The sequence below is a fragment of the Pagrus pagrus genome (genome assembly GCF_965226575.1).
Source record: "Pagrus pagrus genome assembly, chromosome: 16".
Taxonomy (NCBI): Eukaryota; Metazoa; Chordata; class Actinopteri; order Spariformes; family Sparidae; genus Pagrus; species Pagrus pagrus.
The window spans coordinates 25,071,412-25,093,012 of NC_140200.1; the positions used below are offsets into that span (position 1 = coordinate 25,071,412).

The following is a 21,601-nucleotide window of genomic DNA, read 5'->3' on the forward strand; positions in this document are numbered from 1 at the left end:
TGTGGAGCCTAATTTTTTCCAGCATGAGTTCACCCCTTGACTCCACGGGTCGAAGTCTGAGCCGCTCTGAGGAAAATTGGCTGCTTCTGCATGTCAGAATCACAGCACACACATCACTTGCTGCTGCAGTCCAGCCCAAAATCTAATCTGATAAGAACTGAGGATTTGGTAACACTTCAAATACTATCAAGCTGACCAGGCGCTGCTGTCGCCAGCAATGCCTGCACAATTGACAGGACACAGGCACTACTGAAATCTGAGGATGGATGGAAACGGCTGGGAGTTCAGAAACGCAGCCCGACTCAGTCATGTCCCCTACCTCAACCCCTGTTCATTCCCCTCGAGTGAGGCCCCACACGTTACCTCTGTCTGCGCCAACCATCCATCAGACCAGACCCACACTGTGCTATTGTAACGGACCAGATGAGCTCAGCTTGGTCCCTCACTCTCCTCTCCCTCACAGGCATTTGACCAGAGGAAGGATCATGCCAAGGGGGTCTGAGCTGGGATCAAGTGTCTCCATAGTGTTTTATACTAGGTGGGAAGTTGGTTTCTTTTAACCGTGACCACAATGTGCCAGAATTCGAAAGGCCATGACAAATGACTTCACTTCCCCTTACAGAGTGGACACGTTTGTGCATACTAACTGCTCTAAACAACACTGTAACCTATGATGAGCAATATGTGCAGAAGTGCCAAAAATAACACTGCACCAATCTTTGGAAAAATAATCAAATGTAAAGTATTTGTGATGTGTGTTCTTAAAAAACATACAGAACATTAGCATGGTCCTTTTAAAATTGACTTAGCCCAAGTTTAAAAATTCAAAGCCGGAGTCTACTGACTCCATCACAGGTTTCTGATCGTTTTCAGAGTGCAGACATTCGTCAGGTGTAATGGATCAAGCAGGGACCTGTGGCAAGGTCACATGTCTTCCTGTTCAGTCTGATGTTGCTCCAGATAAAAGCATCTATAAAAGAAAGTGTAAAATATGGAGAGAATGATGGGAAGAGTGTGATGACGTAATCATCCTGAGAGAAATTCAAATAGATTTCAACACTTGTAAAAGCCTCTGAACAGTGAGAAAACATCCACCTTGAACCCCTGAAATATTTCTTTTCATTATAGAGCAGGAGACACTGTGCCTAAACAAGCCCTGCTGCGATTGGCCTGACAGCCTGACTGTTTGTGACAGATACAGCTAAACACTGCGGCCCGCTAACCAAAGTCACATGTGTGTTGTAAGAGCTTGGCTTCAACTCTGACCTTTAATTTCTCATTAATTTATGCTGACATATGATATCTCATTTGTCAGCACTGAGCCAAGGCGCAGCATTCCACATGTGGGAGTAATTAAGTAACATGTCAGATGCTAATTTCTAACCCCATTCAAGCTAAAGTATGTTAAGTATCTTCTTCAGAATCAAGCTGAATGCATGGTGTCCATTTAGTGTTGTTTCCCATGTTTCCCTCTACACAGACAGGAAGGTAACTGCCATGTCTGCATTATCTGCAGCAGTTTGTGGGCATATCCTGTATATTATGATTGGTGCTGTTTAGGTTCTCCCTATTCGACTTTGTAAAGCCTTTTTATATCCATGTTTGACAACAGATACCAAAACACATCAAAACTAGAAAAGCTACACCAAATGTAGACTGTGGGAACAGTAATCTGAGTGCTAGAGTGATGTCAATTGGCAAAAGAGACTTTTTTTTCCTGCTGTGTGAATGTTTTGGCTGAAGGAGTATTTGCTCTGTTAGTAGGACATGTTGAGAACAACCAGGAGACTACAGAGCAGACGATAAAGAAGGAAGTTGCAGAACCCACAGATGACCAAGGAAGGGTAGAAACACACTAAAACCCAACATATCTCCATCATATGACTTGATGTAGAAATGCCTCCAGAAGTGAAATAACACACTTCAGTGAGGAGGTTAACCACTGATTTTTTCCCCCACAAATGACTGATATTAGGCTGATATTACTGTGATCCGACTGATATCCGCTGATAAGACTGCAGTTACACCACGAACAGGAGCCTTTCCCAAACAAAATTGAAGAAATGTGTCGATTAAAAAAAAATCAGTGGTTAACCTACGCTCCTGTGTGTATATCTCCCGTTGACTCCAATACAGCTGTCACCACAGTCTGACCACAAAAGTGAGATTCAGTGACGTAATGACCCTTCCTTCTTTTTTAGGTTCCTTGCAGATGACCTGGAAGTTGATGGAATTTTCATTGAAGGTGTGAAAGTGCTTCACAACCTTGGTAACAGTGTACATGCACTCCCCATTTTATCTGGCCTCATGTACCTACTAAAGCACACATTTGAGGTTGCTCAAAAACCCATGATGGAACTGGAAGGGGAAAAAAAATGTTTGAGTTTCAGTTTAATCAAGAAATTACAAGACAATGAGTGTTTCCTTGTAAAAAGTGTCAGGAGAAGAATGGTCACCGTGTCAAATGATTGATGTCTGAATATGAAATAAATGTTCCCAAAAACCAGAGTAACCATGAGAAAGTAACAGATGGTGCATTCTATGTCTGTAAGAGAATAGAAGAACAATAGTTTAAAATGGAGAGATTTACTGAGAAATTGATGTGAATAGCAAGAACATGAGAGAATCCAAATGAGTGACACCTGATTGTATGTGTGCGAGCACAGAGCAAAAGTCTTTGACACCAAATGAACATGTTTGAATTTTAGTTACTCTATCTGATGTATTTAGTGTGACATGTTGATTCAAACCAAGTAGTGCTTTTCTAAAAGGGTCCACTCCTAGCTGAATATTGTGCACTCCTGAATTATCTTTTTCTTTTGTATTTGTCATTTTAACAAAACTCTGTACACTATGATAATATTCTTCTACCCTGCTGGCACAAGGAAACTACAAGGCTTTTCCAGCTTCTGGCAAAGTCAAACTGTGCCACTCATGCACGAGCAAATGTAAACGGGGCTTGAGCACCTGCCGTGTTGACCTCAGAGAAAGAGTGTCTTTTTCCTGGGGTGTTTTCTTTAGAAAAATGGGAAATCAGACTGTTGTGCTCACGTCTTTAGAGAGCTGTCTCACAGTGTTAACCTGATGTCAAGCGTTTGATGTGAGGATGAAAACCATTATATCGCCACCATCTTGTTGCTGCTGTTTACATTCATCTAGATGCAAATTCAAAAATGCACTACCGAATTATTTACAAGGTGTATACGTGTTTATGTATAGACCCAATCACTGTGGCGTTTGCTAGCAACAACATCCACTGTCGGGAAGACAAGTGGCATTTGATCTTTATTGTGGAGATGTGTAAAATTGGCAAACATGTTCATTTCTAAGGCTGGATATCCATACTTTTATGGCACCAAACACATTTCCTTGATACTACAGATGTCTTGTCATACAATACCAAATTTCAATACCAAAGGAGTTGATCTCATCAGCAGCAGTTAGCCAATGAGCATGCAGCATGCTTGTTGTGCTAAGATCTAATAGTGCTGGCGATTGGCTGTCTTGAGGCATGCAGGAAAAAGACCAAGATATGCCTCGACAAGGGGCTCACCACCACTCATGTCTTTGACATCTACACAACTGCAACATTTTTATTCTATTTTCAGGCAAACTCATGCTGGCATTTTCTTTAGTCTGTGGCCCAACGGGTAAAGTAGGACTCCAGCCTAATGTTAGTGAAAGTGTTACCAGTGAGTTATGGAAGCATCATACATGCATTTAACATGGATGTGATTTATACACTTTCAAATGAATTCATGAAAAAAAGATGATTAAATTATATGTAAGTTCATGCGTAATTCAGGGGTTTTCTACAAAGAACACACATTGTCATTTGGTCTATATATGTATAACTGTATGTACAGTATGTTCTATGTTTGTGTACCGTGACAAACTACAAACCTTTAATTTCATTATGTAACCCTGTTTTATAATGATCAATAAATGACATTGATACCTTAATATAAGTTATCAAAGATTTTATTGAAGACGTTTCTGTAACTGAAGACAGAGTTCATATTTAAATACTGACTGGAAAACTCCTCAGTGTCAGGGTTTATGCAGGTCCTGCAGGTCAGGATTGTTAAGGAAGGCTGAAAAGACAAAATGATGAATTTATATTATTAACAAGTATTGCACATGTGTCCAAATCCTCATATGTCAGCAATACCCTGAGTCCCATTGTTGTTGGTTTGGTCTTTTGATAGGTCAGAGGTAGCTTACTGTGCAAGAGTGAATTGGGTCCCATTTTATAGAAGCAATAGCAATAAAACAATACTACTAGTGGTGAATTTCTATGAAGAAAAGAAGGAGAGTTGGGTTGGTGGGTGGGGGCAGCGGGGTCGGCGGTTGCAGGGAAGTGCTAACTTTAGTGTGAGGGGCTGTCACACAGGCTGGACAACAGTGGCAACAAAAATGTCAGGTGAAAAACCTGGGACGACATGTGTCACTTTGATTCCAGAGCAGAGGCTAGGGCTGCAAGTTCAGTGTCCAGCGTGCCTGTCCGAATCCTCCTCTGTGTCCCCCTAATCTGAAGGAAAACACTTATATCCAGAGCCAGATGGACAGAGCTGCAGGGGGAGAAGAGCCTAGCTGACAGAAGATACTGATTTCTTTGTAAAACTAAGGGGGTGGGACAGTAGATGGGTTTCTATCCACCTAGTTTGTGCATATTTTCAGGGGAAACACTGAAATTGACGAAGAAATTCAAAATATTGCAACAATATGTTGTGTTTGGCTGAGGTGGGAAAGTTGTTTTTTATCGATAAAAGCAAAATGTGATGCACTGGACACAGACTTAGTGAGTAAACTATGATGTGTATGAAGCATGAGATGAAATGCCCTCTTAAGCTTCCGTTCCACTGAAGGCGTAGTGATGGAAAGGAGCAATCTTTAAGTTTATCTGGAAAAGTAGAGATTCATGTTTGCATGCACGCAGTTCTACATTATAGTGTATATAATTATTGTTATAATTATGTATTATCATATTTATATGTGCTTAATGGGAGGGATCAAATAAAGTCCAGTATTCTTTTTGATCTGATTTTGATCTTTATCAACTCATGAGGGAAATTATCTTTTGTGTTTTCTCAGCTATACTCTGAGGTCTCACTGTTACGTCCTCCATGTGGCTTCATATCTGACCAAGAGCATTCAGAAGCAAGGTGTCATGCCTACTGACTTGTTCAGATTGTGTTTATTTCAACATTTTCCCACATGTATGTGTTTCTACCATGAGTGCGTAGGCTACATAGTTTTTGTCTTTTCTAATTGTTTGTTTTATTGTGAAAATTGAAATTGATGCTCTATCCCGTTCTGCTGTCGGACTTCCTGGCTGGCTCGATCTGCTCTGTGCAGCTTGATACATATTCTCCGCAGAGCAGGACACTTCTGAAACGTGTTGTGGTGTAGCTGGTGGAACCACAAGTACTGTCTAGAATGGCATGATAAGCTCCGTGGGCGAAAAGTGATGCAGATGTGCCCTGTGAAATGTGGGGGTAGCATTGTCAGTCTGTAATGGTTTAGTAGACATGGGTTTGTACCCAAATGCAAGGCTCACGGATAGACAGACAGGAGTCAGGAAACGAAACAGACTAACAAAGAAAGGCAGACCAGAACCAGGCTGGAAGCAGGCACAAAGGCAGGAGTCCAGAGTTCAGGCAGTAGGTCATGAAGGCAGGTAAAGTGGCTGGAATGCTTCGTGAAGAACACATAAGACAATCTGACAGGAAACAAGTGGAAATGTGTTATACGTATATCTGCAGGGTGATGGAGGAAAGTGGGAGCAGGATGTAGGAGCGACGGAACACCAGGTGACCAGGACTGGCATGAAAGTCTGTGGGCATCTAGTGGGTGGTTCAAGGATGGCCTGTCTGTGGAGACAGAGGAGAAGATGACCTGGGGGAAGTGAGCGGGGACTGGAGACAGGGACAGAGTCAGGCCAGGCAAAACAAACACACAACAACACAGCGCTCATTACACTGTGTTTGTTGTGCACAGTGGGTCAATATGTGGGCCAGAAAAAATAAACCATTTGTCAAAAGAGGCTGCAAAGCTCTGTAAAGCTGAGAGGAACTAAAGGTGGTGATATTTCTCTGTGGGCTCACCGCTACACGTTATACATATTCATTTGCTCCCTTATATATTTGATCAATGAGTACATATTTTTTGTCAATGTTAAAAATAATTGCTTAGTGCACCTGTATAAAAATAGCCTGACTGTAAGGGAATGAAAGCTGGTGACAGAAACTCTCCCAGCTGGTGCTCCAGTGACAGCATCTGAGCAAAACAGCAGGAGAGGTGGGGGGTCTGTTTTCTGTTCCGTCAGACGATTCCGTTTAAAGCAACATTATGTAGAAATTCGTAAAAAAGATTAAATCCTCAGGTTTCTGTAACAATTTGCCGGATGTAATGTAAAGTTATGTGCTTAACTACAAACAAAACTCTTGAAAACGTGAAACTTGAAACAACTCAGAACATTAAGCAGCCGTAGCCTGAACCAGAGACAACACCTTGTTGTAACATGCTACCAGCAAAACCTATCCAACAGCAATAAGTCAAGCTCGGCGTCGGTCTGCAGACTTTCATTCAGCAAAGCTGTCACCCATGACAAAAAAAGAGACTGAGACTCTTTCCTCTCACTCGGTCACTGTCTCTTTTCTCCTAGCCTCCTCCGGCAGCGTCCTCTTCTGTCCCTTCACCTAAAATGATCATGATCATGTCATGATGTCCATGCTGAGCCTGGTTCCTTTGCCCGCTTGCCCAGCCCCAGTTCTGGTTCCCTTTTTGGTCCTCGACCTGAATATATCTCCTCCTCCCAGTGGTCCAAAGCTGCTGTGATAGTGGTGTTAACACCATCACTCCCCCGCAGTGCTTCGAGCAGTCAGCTAGCAGAGCGAACTTGCAGCTACAGTATGAAGCGGTCAAAGGTTGCTTTCAGGAAGCTCTGTAAATCACTGAAAGTTGAGGCAGAGCAGCTGGAAGACATCAGAGGGAAAACCAGAACATTTTCTCCATGAAAACCACTGATAGTTGCTGTGAGTGATGTACTGCCAGAAAGCGTGATGCAATGTGATCTGACCCGCTCACCCAAGTTACATAGTTCAGAAACAAGGAGCTGAGACAGAGACGTCATTCACCCAACAAGTCACTGTACCATCTAAATGATTTTGAAGGCAACAGCTTACATAATGTTGCTTTGAAATGCTGTGCAGCTATGAACAGAGATAAGTGCAAAAACATGCTTGAAGCTCAATGAACAGTAAAGATTTGGGGCTTTGCTTAAAACTTAAACTGGCAATAGATACTGATGTCACAGCGTGATGGCTGCAGAAAAATGACACTATCTACATACAGATCGGTTCCCTATAAACCTCACTTTCAGTATGCTATCACCTGCCACCAGCTGGATTCTTCCCACAGAAATGAAGGTCACATTACAGCACAAAGGAAGCTCATCTGCTGTTACGCAAACCAAAACAGGGAGAAGCATTGCTTTCCCCAGTCACTATCTCCAAGTAACGATGGAACAACTGGAAGAACTGTGGAAACTACACTGCAAAAGAAAGGTGAAGAGGAATGGAAACCAAGATAAAACAAGAGAGAACTGACATTTCCCCTCTGGGACTTGAGATGGCGCCAAGCCTACAAAATCAGCCAGTAACAAAACACCTGCCAACTTACCAATACAACCAGGTGTTTTCCTCTACCTTCTCAAAGCACAAAGTACAGGGTTTCTAGGTCAAATTGGGATTCTTATGGTTGTTTTTTGCTTTTGACAGAAGCCCGGATGCTAGCGGTAGCCATGTTGCTAATGGCAACAGCACCAATACCACAGGAAAACATTAGAAGGGGGGAATTGAAAAGTTTTCCGCTTAAAGTAAAGGCTTTGAGGAGCCAAAACACAAAGATGAAAATGAAAACATTCTGTAGCTACAATGAGTTAATATTGAAGGAAAACAAATAACAAAACACTGGTACTTTAAATTCAATTACATTGACAGTAATATATCCATAGTCTGGTATTTCTTAAAAAATGTATTTGATAGTATCCAAATGGTGGTTCTGGCTTATCAGATACTGCAGTGCTGGGTACATTTTTCAACTTAAATGAGAAATGTCTCTGAGAAGTTGAGGTCACCATTTGATTATCAGTGATGTGATGCAATATTATAGTGTCATACCACGAGACAATCAAAGATGATGGCAGGCTAAGCGTAAAAAGAAACTGAAAAATCAAACAAGGCCATCAGCCTCCCCAGAAGTCCACACACCACCATCTTGGTCACTTTCTTAACACTGCCCATTGGCCTTCTGCACTTATTGCTCCCAGTGAATCTGTTGTTAAGGCCTCTCTGTCCACCTGATTTTCCTTGTTCCAAATTTAGTTGGTGAGCGTGCTCAGCCCACAATCTGTCCTGGAAGTAAAAGTCCATCCATGCCGATGAAGGCTTAATGAGTGGTGATTCAGAAGGAGATGAACATATGTCAACTTGTGTTTGACAGAGCCAACCCAGACGTTTGGTCACGGCTTGTCTACCCCATTACCCCCATTCCTTCTACCTGCCACCAAATGCATGGTGACGTGATCAGGGAGCACGTGTAACTGAACACTTTCCACTCAAACATTTACTGCCATTAGTGTGGGAAGGAATTAGCTGCTGGAACTGAAGCATTTTAAAACACTGCCTGAACCAAAGTGAATGAATTCCCGAGGTTTCACTGAGAAATGTTGTGTCATTAAATGGTAACAATAAATTTTTTCATTGATTTACATTCAAACAAACAAACAAAGAAAGACAGTAAGAGATGGTCGTGTTGGTGCACACGTACAGTGTATTAGGTAATGGGTGGTGGGTCAGCCTTAAATGTCTGGGGCTGTGGCTATTACATTTACTCTAGAACTGTACTTACATATATTTTTTTACTCCACTACTATTTATTTGACACCTTTCCACCATCCAACCTGACTGTTTGGACCACCCCCGGGAGGAAGAGAGTCAGAACATCCAATCCATCTTGGTTTAAGGCTGCTCCTGGCTAATGCCTGGTCGCAGGAAAAGGAAATGGACAAAATGGGACCTGTCTCCACCACATGTTGGATCAAGCTGTCGCACTCGACGGGCGGACCGTGTCCTGAGCCGACGGAGTGCAGGATTAACGTTGGACAAGGTGACCACCATATTATCATCACCATCTTGTTGCTGCTGCTTACATTAGCTCAGACACACTGTTTCTGTATACAGTAGGGTTCAAAAGTCTGAGACTACCAGTCAAAATACTTTTAATTTCAAAATATCTTTAATTACAGCATTGCACTCAAGCTGGCATGGACTCCACAAGTTGGTGCAAAATCTGATGACTCCTGTTATCCCAGCATGATTTGTGCTTCAAAACCTGAAAACAGACCTCAAAGTTTCACAAGAGCGACTACATGACCAAAGAAGACCAAGGAGTCCTGACTCATGGACTGTCCTCCACAGTCCCCTGACCTCAACCACATTCAGCATGTATGGGGGAACTTGAAGACTGAGAAAGCCGAGCACACTGTGACATCACAACAAGAAGCTTTGTGGGAAACTGTCAAATCAGGCTGGCTTGTGGAGTCCATGCAGCCAGTGCAATGCTGTCATGAAAGCAGAAGAGGGACAAACCAAATACTGAGATAGTCTTCACTCAAATTGTTAAGTTGATATTATCATCTGTAATGGGAAAAAAATAGCATTACAATGAAGACACTTTTGGACCCCACTGTATATGTTTAACAATAACTGTTGATATGCTCTATTTTTGTGTAGCATGAATGAGTTTACAAACCGACATTTTGTATGTGTGCATTTCTGTGTTGTATAATGACAAATATTATGTTATATCATGTTATGTTCAGTCTCATCTGTGAATTCCTTCCTCGCTCTCTAACTCGCTCCTGGAAGTTATTAGTTATTAGTCACAGGTGATCAAATGAAACGCACCGTTACCTTGAGTGAACTTGTGGATTTATCTGGTTTGAACATTGTTGGAAACATTTGGGATAATGAACGTACACAACTCAACAACATTTATTACAAAGGTCTTGTCATTTTTAGACATTTTAAGGCAGAAATCTTACATATTATACCTTTAAGTTAAAGATAAGAGCACTACTGACAGGACGAAGACATGATTGAGAAGATGAGCATTGTGTGGCAAGCGACTGAGCCTTCAGCATCACCAGCTCTCTGCTCCTTTCTCCTCCTCTGACGACACCTACTCTACACGCATCTACGTCTCTGCCTGCACTGAAAAACACACTGGACCCTGAGGAGGTCTGTGAGACTCTCCTGAAACACAATCAGCTGTGCTTTCCTTCTCACTTCATTATTGTGAATCCCTGTATGCGTTAGTGATTATGAACAATCGGGAGGCTGCCCCTAAATATGTATTATTACATTTAAAGTGTGACTTTAATAAGAGTCAGCACATACCTAAAGGATTATTCCTGTTTAATAGTAAACGGGTTGTACTCACTCTAGTTTCAGTCATTGGTCCTAAGATTGCTCCACCATTTCACTCAGCAGTGTTAATAGCTGAGAACTGGGAACATGGTGACATCATATTCACACATGGTGGATGTTTAATAAAAGGATTCTGCTGTTTTTAGAGTGTGTGGAAAATCACTATCTCATCCATTTCTTCATTATTTCCTCGATAACAGACACTCACCAGTAAATGGATATATTAGATATAGATATAATGAGTATTCATTCATTTATTGTGTGCTGTTATTGCTGTCGTGTTGCATTTTCTTTACACTCACTGTGAACATGTAAGTACATAATCTGTGACTCCAGGATGCCACCAGATGTGTCATATTTAATTTATTCAACTGTCCTTTTGTAATTTCTGAAAAACTTCTTTAAGTTTTATTCCCTCAGATGTATTCTAGGTCTAAATTCAGGCTTTTCTCTGAGGAGTAAAATTATGCCGGGGAACCAGTCAATCCCTTGTGGTTTAAAAGATTTGAATATATTGAGTCTGGAATGGAATCAGCCAAGTATGTAAAATTACAATGACATGAAAGACGTGACCTGAGTCTGCAGGTTAGACCAACAACAAAGGTGGAGAGTGAAATAATGACCCAGGCTGTCCATCACTATGTACACTGCACTGTGCACACTCACTTCTGGCTTCTTTGCTGACCCGCTGTACTTACTGTAGTTGTGTTCACAGAGTTCGTTAACACAAACGTCACGTGAAATTTGCCTTTTCACATGTTAAAACCACAATGTGAATTAAAATCTTAACATGTAAAAAGAAAATAACGTCACATGTGAACTGGACATTCTCACAAGTGATTGTCTTTTTTCACATATATGTAAATGTACATTTTTACATGTGAATTACATACATTCACATGTAATGGTCTTTTTTCACATGTTCATAAGAGTTGTTTTCTATAAAGACTTCTTCAGTCTATTTTTATGAAGGAAGGTATTGTTTCTTATTCTTATAAAACCTTTTAATTTCTTTATAGGTAAAACTTTATAATAACCATCATTAACAAATGGTAAATTTATAGTTACATTTATAGATAATTAAACTTCAGTTAAAAATGATTTGACTGTTAACAAACCAATGAAAATGTATTAACTATTTAACATCTTATAAACATCAGTTGCAGCTATATATTAAACGATGGGTTTTTAAATGGTTTATAAAACACTGCATTGTTAACAGTCAAATAACTTTTAATGAAAGTGTAATTAACTTTAAATCCACCAATTATTTATGATGTTTTTATTTTTTTTACCTTCTTACATAACCATAGCCTTTGAATGTATGGCACTCAGTTGTGATATTACTGTGGCCATGTCATATTGCTGTATGTTACCATACATCTGGAACTCATGCAACTCATTAGTGAGGTATTATTCTAGTTGTTTTTATGGTACATCTATAATATTTCTAACATCACCATAAACCTGAACACCTCTACAGAGATTTAAATGTATTTTAGTCCTTTAAATGTTATCTGTATAATATACCCCTACACTGTGGGTGTAGTTCTTGAAGTGTGTATGAGAAAGAAGGCCTATTTATATCATCAACATAGAGCTGGGGTGTACAGAGATTATAGCTAACCACATTATCAATCTATTTTGTCATATCTTTGATCCTGTTAGCACAATCCTAAAATAATTAGAATATTCTGGTCATCTGTGGCCCTTGAGTTTGTAACAGGGGCCCGCGGGCCAAAGTAATGTTCTGTTTTTAATGAGACAAAAATGTTCTTTGAATATTTATTTCTGAACAATCTGAGCATGACGGCTGAGTGAAACATCAGTTTTGCATCAAAGCAATACAAAAGGCATTTGCTGTTGGGCCCCTCTGGTTTATAACCGAGAGGGACTCTGATCCTGATCAGGCCTGTATGCTCTATGTTTTTTGTTTTGTTTGTTTTGTCTTTATTTTTCATTTCCTGTGTTAACCTCAATCTATAACATTACTATTTATATTCTATAGTCATATCATATATTTTTCATTTATGACCTTATTGTACAATATTGTCTTTAATTTGAGTTTAACTGCTCTTGTGCTTCAATTTATTTTATTTTTTATATTTTGTAAAACGTATTTTGCTAGTTTCTCTGTAGCCTGCTTATTTCTGTCACTCAATAAAATATGTCTTATCTAATATTCACGTTAGAATGTAATTTATTATATGTTGGATGTATTTGAATGGATTGTAGCCTACTTGGTTCTATTGAACAGAGCTTTATAATCCTGCTACTATTTGGAGTTGAACTGTGCTCTTTGATAGGCTGGATGCTCTCTGATGTTGTTAGGAGGGATTCGGAGTAAAAAGCAGTTTGTGCATCATGTGATGCAGCTTTCTGCGGGAGCTCTGACCCATATTTCATACGGACACGCGCTTGTTTCCGGCAGCCTTCAAAACGCATTTATCTTGAGCCCAGTCGGCAGGGCTGAATGAATTAGGCCTCTCATATGAGAGCACACAGAAACCACTGCGCCGTGTGTCCGTGTCCGCGGCTCTCTGTATACAGTGCTCTGTATCCTGCGCTCTGCCTTCTCTGTGCTGCTCTTTTTAAACAAATCATCATTAGTCGCATTAACGGACACAGTTTGGACGTGTGAACTGCAGATCTGTCCGCTGAAAATACCACTGCTGCTGTTTTCATCTCATTATGAACTGGAAAATCATTTGAAACAGCGCAGTTACAAGGTGAAATCCGCTCCTATAACCTGCCCTAAGACTGAAGCTGATCACGTATTCGATTGCATTAGCCTGCGATATTTGGTCTTATTCATTTATTTTTATGATCCATTTTGAAATATGACCATCTAAAGAGTGAAGTGGCGCTGGATGTGAACAGACAGACAGACAGACAGACAGAGAGGCCCGGGACACATCAGGCCCGCAGCTGGAAGGAAACACTCCGTCCCTTCTGGCCAGAGGTGGATTTAAAGCAGCAATTCTTTATTCGCTCCAAGTGACAATTAAAAAGGTGAAGCTGCTTAAAAGATAACCAGAGATGTTTTATTTAGGACAGAGACAGCGCCTATTATCGGACAAGCTGTCATCCTCTGGCGGATTAAACTAAATATTGTTATTGATATTATGGGCAACTGACGACAACAACAACAACAACAATAATAACGATGATAATATTAGTAGTAGTAGTAATAATAATAATAATAATAATAATAATAATACCAATGATAACAATAATCATAATAATCATAATAATCATAATACTCATTCTAATCGTAATAATAATAAACGCTGACTATATTAGTGGTTTCAACTTATTTAGCGCGTGATGATCTGGGCGGGTTGTTGCCGATCAACATGAATCGGCCTGTTTATCAGAAATAATGCTTTTGGCCTGCAGCTCTGCGGCAGTCAGCTCCGGCTGCTGCTGTCCTCGTCAATAGAAACCACAGAGGATCGTTACAGGCTGACAGTGATAAATGAGCTCCTCGGTGCGTCGGGCCCTTTATTTATTTATTTATTTACTTATTCATTTATTTATTTATTTATTTATTTATTGTCAGTTTTCTGTATTTACGCTGATTTATTTCCCCTGTGACGCAGATATAGAGATGATCTGCTGGAAAATATCACGAACCGAAAATATAAATAAGAAATCACCAGTTTTTCGTTGAAAACGAAGGAATTTATTTATTTATTTTTAGAAAAAATGTGCCTCGACCCCCGAGTATCCACATTTATCTTTTTTTTTTTAATTCTCTAAATCTGTTCCTCTGTGTATCACACACACGCGCGCCCGGCCAGCAGCGGGCCGGCCTGTGCAGAGACAACATTTAGTATAATGTGTGCGCCGCTGCAGCTCCACACTTCGCCCGGGTTTTCTTGAATTTCGCAGGCGGGCCATCCATCATCCCTGTCACCATCAATCGAATAATGCGAGACAACTGCAATCCCGTCTCATATCGAACCGGAGCAGACTACGTGACCTGCTCCACCAACTAATGCTGCTGCCTTAAGAATTCTCCCCGACGCCTACTCTCACCTCTCTGCTCGGGATTTTTCCGATGAGCCCACAGAACACAAACACAACTGGATCACCGCGCTGTCCACATGAAAACACTCCGCTGCGTCCTCACTCAAGTCTTTATTTTGGTTTTAGTGCAGACTTATTTTCGGTGTTCTGGTGCTATAAAATTATTTCAAACATCGTCAAAAAAAAAAAAAAAAAAGGAACTTGTTCCGCCATCCAGTCAGTCTTTTCAGTCCCAGTTTATAAGAACACAAGAAGAGTCAAAGCTGAGGGAAGAGATGCAGTGCACGAAGAAGAGAAACAAACATTCAGAGGAAATTTTCTTTAAAAATCTTTGTTTTAGTTGGAATTAAAAAAGAAAGGAAAAATGAACAAGATAGCAGTGGTAAAGCTCACTCTAACGTCTAGTGATCACAAGCGCAAACATGAGAAACAGCCAAATAAAAAGAGGAGCACAGATCTATACAGCACGACATTAAACTCTCACCGAGTCCTCATATTTTAAAAGATATCCCACAGTGGTTTTAGTTTTGTCTTAGAAAGGAGGGTGTGTGTGTGTGTGTGTGTGTGTGTGTGTTCTCTGTACAGTCTCGTTCGGAGGGGGTGTGTGTGCCTATTTAAAGGTTTGGGGGTAAAGCTTTCGTCTACTTAAAAAAAGGAGAGGAAGAAAAGAGAGAGAAGTCGTTATCCCCGGTGGTTGTAGAAAAATAAATAAATAATTTAAAAGGAAATGGAGGAGATGTGTGGAACTGCTTCTCTTCGCTGTGAAGTCCTTTTATTTTCCGTGCAGCTCTCCGCAGCTCCTCAGCTCGCACCGAGTCTCTGTTCAGGTTAAAGTCAAAGTTTATTGGCGGCCTCCGGTGCTGAGGTTAGGCGTTTCCATGGTGACCCAACACGCGCGCGCACCGTGCGGGTTCGGGCAAGGTGAGGTGGGAGTGGTCAGGTGGGTGTACGATCAGGTGGGTTTGACGTGGCGGCTGCAGAGGCAGCTCCGGTACTGAGCTCCACGGCCAGATGGAAGAACATCCCTGAGCCAACCATGGAGGCCTGGACACAGACGGAGAGCAGGGTTATTACATCTCATCAGCTGCGACACACACTGAACCACCAGTCATACACGCTACATATGTTATTCATGGTCAGTACATAGTCTAATAACATTATTAAAGGGGCACTATGTTTGTTTTTTTTTAAAATAAATTCAGAAACTCGTTAAAAGTTATATTTATGATATTGTAAAACAAACTCACAATGTTAACAATATTAATGAGGTAATAATAAGGGTAATTCCATAAGAATAAACAAGCTGTTCTCAGAGGACAATAAGGTCCCAGAACACTGTTTGAAGCTAGAAAGGTGGCAGGGTCCGCCACATATAAACAAAGTAAAACAGTATAAACTGTGTTGTCTTGTAAGGTCAGTTTGTTTATTCAGTTCATTCAGTCATGAAAACAAAGAGAGTTTGTTTATTTAGTTTGATTATTACAAAGTGGAACAACCATCAATTTATACTTTAGTTATTTGACTGTTAACAAACAGTGAAATGCTTTATAAACATTTATTGAGTAATTGTAAAGGTTTATAAACATCAGTTATAACTTAATGATGACGTCCAGTAAACTAGTACTTATTAAACATTTACGATGTCTTGTAAACATTTTAAATTAAACAATGTCGTAATAAATGGTTTATAAAACATTTCATTGTTCGTTAACAGTCAAATAACTATTAACTAAAGTTTAATTAACTGTACATTAGTGTACACACTGACAGATGTTGCTTCAGTGTGTGAAACGTTTTGGTTGCTCCTTGTTGTTTTAATGTAATAGTTAATAAATCGGTGTCAGTCATATCCTGGAATGTTTTTTGGGTTTTTTTGGTCCACTGGTTTAAACTGTACAGCCTGCACCTCGAGGAGCACTGCTGTGCACGGTGCAACATCCCTTTTCAAGGTTTTTAAATAATCCAGTAAGCCTTTTAAAGTCTGAAATTAAAAACATAATTTTGTGTTGCAGAGATGTTGCCATTTTCTCCAGACATCACAGTCATTCACCTGTTTCTGCACTTCTGAGTCAGAGTTAAAACAATCAAATCACACAGCCTTTCACATTTTGATTATTTGTGCATAAAAAGTATTTCAGGGTTTGTCGAGCCATTCCATGAAAAACTCTTAAGCCATCATATTTTGTAGAATACAGACGAAAATGAGACTCCTCTCCACCGCTCACTAATCACACAGCTCACACCATCCACAGCATTTTCCTCCTAAATACTTCTTAATCTGTCAACGTCAATAACCTCAGTGAACACACAGCAGGTGAGTGTCTCAAATCTTTGGCCTATAGATAAGTGACGTGTGACAGTTGAGGCAGGGATATGCTTTTGCTTAAAGGAGCACTCTGTAGTTTTAGGAAGTAAATGTTGGCTGATTTTTTTTCTGCCTTAACAAACTAAATAAACAAACTGTCTTTGTTTTCATGACTGAATAAACTGAATAAACAAACTGACCTTAAAGGACGACACAATTTATACTGTTTTACTTTGTTTATATGTGGAGGACCCTGCCACCTTTCTAGCTTCAAACAGCCAGTTTAGTCACTTATGGAAAAAATAAGTTCATGAGGTCATGTATCATCTCTTAGATTTCATCATTGGGCGAATTATATTACACAAACATTATATATATATATATATATATATATATATATATGTATATATATATATATAATTATATAAACATAAACACCATACAACCTTGTCAAATATACATGAATACAAGCACATAAATGTATCACATCATCATTTGTTACTAAATACTGTATCCCAGTTGTCCTCAGCTATAGAGGATGTTATTAAAATAAAATACTCCTCCTCTCCCTCCACATTACAGGCACCTACAGTATTACCCCCTTTTATATAATTAAAGAAATGATTCCAGACCTGCTGAAATGTTCCTTCCTTATTGTTTAACCCGGCTATCATCAGTTCAAAGGGGGCATTATCAGTCTTCACCTAACCCACTGAATAAATTCTGAGTCTGACTCTTCAAGTGAAGAATAATCCTAGCGGCAGTGATGAAGCCTGTCAAACCAATTCTGCTTTAGATATTCCTGATGGTACTCTCATCTATCTCCCAGAAGGCAAAGTTGAGGACATTCTGCTAAGGACTTTTTCAAGCCATCCACCCGATTCCCCAATAACCAAAACCAAATAACATCCCCATAATGAGTGTACGAGGGCCTGTACATTACATTTCCAACACAAGTTGTTTTGTATCAAGCCCACTTCATGAAGTCTTACTGGTGTAAAAAACAGCACCCTAACAGACCGTCCTGTACATGTTATTATGTATTTCCATGCTTCTTTCTTAATTTTACAATTTAGATTTTAAATCTTCAGTCTTCCCTCACCGAGCATCTGCAGCCATACTGTAAAGGACTGAGGCAGAGTGAGCAGAACTAGGTAAGTCAAAAACCGTTTGACCATGCCACCCCCCCCCCCCCCGCCTGGTTTAATGCCCGTGGCTCTGATGCTACTTCTTCAAACTCAAAAACTTCTCAAACTTCACTCTCTCACACTTCTGTGGAGTGCTGAAATTTGGATTGCTCTCGTCCCCATCAGACTACCCACACCATCCTGTGACAATATCTCAACTGATTAAATGGGGCTGTGATTTCTTCTTCTGTCTGTGTCGTCCAAGCTGTGTGCCACACAGTGTTTGGTTAGCCTTGCCATTTAAAATGCAATAATATAAAGCGCTACACTGGCCTAGGCCTCCTTTACTTCTCGTGTCATAATGCTTTTGCATACTGACTCTATGTTTCTTTCCATTCCATAAATTGTCCTTAATGATCTGATTAGAAGTTCCTGTAGAGATTGTCATTCGTATCCTCATTGAAACATGATTGTAGTTAAACGTTGGAGCAACAACCGGTATTTATGGTTTTCATTTTTCCCCAAAGAGTGGGGTTGATTGATTTCCACTTATCTAGGTCATTTTTTACTTTTCTGAAGCAGTGAGACGTATTAAGTTGTAAAATGTTGTTCATGTCAGTGCTCAGTCTCATCCCCACATACTTCATCCCTGATGGTATCCATGTGACTTGGAATGGACTAACTGCTGCTGGATGACACACCCTTGACACCTCACACCGATTCATTTTATAGCCAGTTAATTGTGAAATCTTAAACTCAAAAGCTAAAAAAGGGGACTTTTCAGATTTCTTAACTCAAAGTCCACTTACAAGCTTTTAATGAAGCCACATCTTAGTGTGCTCAGTTGTCAGGAAAATCACTTTGGCTCAATTGTCTAATTCTTTGATTTATGACTTTCTTTTTGTGGTCTCATTCATATTGCACTTGGTAAGATATTCTCTCACAAACACATGTGCATTATACAGTATACTGTCATAAAGCATGTGGTGGAGCCAGCAGAGGGGAGAGTAAAATAGTGCGTATTTAGTGGTGTATTCCATAATGGTTAAATGTTATGGCTCGGGCTTTATCGTCCATGGAAAACCCTCATATTACTCCAAACACTGCTCTCTCCCCTCCTGCAGTCCTGGGGAGATTTACTGCCACAGTCAGCATACGCTTTCACCACAGATCAAATTAGGTGAAGCAAAAACACCCGGCTCGACTGAGCTATTACTGTAACTAGTCAATGATCATTCAATGAGAAATAATTAGATTAAAGACTCTCCAAAAATATATAGGCAGCATTTATTCGGGTTGAGAGGTGATGTCTCTATGCAGATCTGAACGTTTTTTTTCTTTTCTTTAGATGAAGCATCACTACCTGAATTTCATTAGCAAAGCTGGGGGGGTTATCAGACAGGGGAGAGGGGGCTGTGTTGGCGAAAATTGGCCCGGGTGAAAAAAATGAAGCAAATGTAGCTCCTATTTACATATAAAGAGCTCTATTAATCAAGGTAAGTGTCATTACAGCGTGGCTCATTGAGCAGTGGAGAGTGGGTGTTAAATAAAATTCTCTGTCCTAGGGTGCCTCCGGCAGGCGATACGTCTTGATTTGAGAACTGTCAGCAGTGGTGGAAGCTGATAGAGGCGGGAGGAGGAGGTGGAGGAGGGGGAGTATTACCCTGATTCTTAATCAGATTGCTGAGGGCGTAGAGATGGAGGAAAAGAGAAATGGAGGAAGAGGGGGATAGAGCGATGGAGAGTGCTGTGGAGAGTGATAGAGAGGAATGTGTTTCCCACACTGAATTTATTTAGCCAACCAATACTGACAGATTTCAGCTCCACTAGAGATTTCTTTATATTATTCTATTTAGTATAAATCTATGTATTTTAATTTAAAGTTGCACACAGAAACCTATAACATATTTAATAGACCAAGGAGCATAACCTCACCTTTAGTCCAGCTTTCTGAAAACAACACAGTAATGTTTGTGTCTTCTCAAAACGAAGTATCCTCAACTCTGAACATTTTTTATAGCACTCTAGTTTTGCAATAATAGCACTTTAGTGGTGTCTTAACTCAGATACAGTCTCATTAATGTAAGACCTAAAGGGTAATTCCAACAGGTTTACACATTAAAGTGTGTTTACTGGTCTTGGGGGGTGCAACTGCATATATGAAAAAAAGAGCATAAAGCCTTCTGTGGCTCCAGAGGAAGCTGCATGTCATCTGATAAACTGCCTCTGGTCACTCAGTGGCTAAGTGGCATTGTGGGTAATGTAGGTAATGTCTACTGGTGTAAAATTACACCCCTATAACACTGTTGGACTCATTATGGACAGTTCGAAGCAACTGATAGCAGCAGAACCAGAGATAGGGAGATATTTATGGACTTAAAATAATATCATGATATTTTTAGGCCATTGCGTGGTGTATGATATATACCTTGACATTTTGAAACTTCTGAAAAGCACTTCATAAATGTTAGAACTAGGCAACCAAATAGGACATCTACAACAATATTTTAGGGATGATTACTGGTGCTGTCACAAAATATGACCGCAATGAGATTTCTGATCATAATCATCAGTAATGTGGATATAATGACTAAAGACAAGTACTAGATCAAGTAGAACAGTCTGGTACGTTCAGAAAATGACATCGCTTGACTGTAAGCTCTTAGTTATGCTGCTATAGGCCTAGTCCGGGGGACAATGACACACTGAGCTTCTCTCTCCTCCCCTCTCCTCTCCTCTCCATCTGTATACATTATGCCTGTATACATGCCCCATCTCTGCATGTCACTGACTTGCTTCTTCCCCGGAGTCCTTGTGCTTTCTAGTCCTACAGGCTCCCTTGGATCCTGGCCGCGCCCGGGTCGTGGATCGTGGATGCGCCCACTGCTATGGCCCTGCCTGATCGTGGATGCGCCCACTGCTATGGCCCTGCCTGATCGTGGATGCGCCCACTGCTATGGCCCTGCCTGATCGTGGATGCGCCTACTGCCATGACCCTGCCTGACACCCACCACTACTGTCGCTAATATTAGTCACATCTCTGTTACATACGTTCCACTACTATTATCGTACTGCATTGCTACATACCATCCTTGCCATTGATCATTACTACTGTTATCACTAGTAATCACATTTCCATGTGCATTTCATCATTATTGCTGTAATACATCTTTGTGTACTTTCACTCCTGTCAACCATCGCTTATAATTGAATACATTGTGATCTCGTTGATCTGCTCTGTACATGCGACATCTATTGCACGTCTGTCCGTCCTGGGAGAGGGATCCCTCCTCTGTGGCTCTCCCTGAGGTTTCTTCCGCATTTTTTCCCTGTTAAAAGGGCCTTTTTTGGGGCAAGTTTTTCCTCACTCGAATCGAGGGTCGAAGGACAGAGGGTGTCGTCTCTGTACAGATTGTAAAGCCCTCTGAGGCAAACTGTGATTTGTGAATTTGGGCTATACAAATAAAATTTGATTTGATTTGATTTGATTTGTAATGCAGCCTTCCAACCCAGAAAAGACTTATGTCATATAATGATCCAAAATCAAGACTCATATCACGATAATGATATGTATCATATATATTGCCCAGTCCTAACCACAGATATTACGTTCTTTATTTCACACATTCTTCTTGGTGGTGCCT

The 21,601-nt window shown here is 40.4% G+C and overlaps 1 protein-coding gene across 1 annotated transcript in view; it reads right to left on the reverse strand.

Moving 5' to 3' along the window:
* Positions 1 to 14,617: 14,617 nt before the first annotated feature.
* Positions 14,618 to 21,601, reverse strand: part of meis2b (Meis homeobox 2b) — a 29,101-nt gene continuing 22,117 nt past the window's right edge. Inside the window, exon 13 of the mRNA XM_084378290.1 lies at positions 14,618 to 15,569. The gene's annotated coding sequence lies outside the window, so the exon portion shown is untranslated. The remainder of the gene's footprint in view (positions 15,570 to 21,601) is intronic.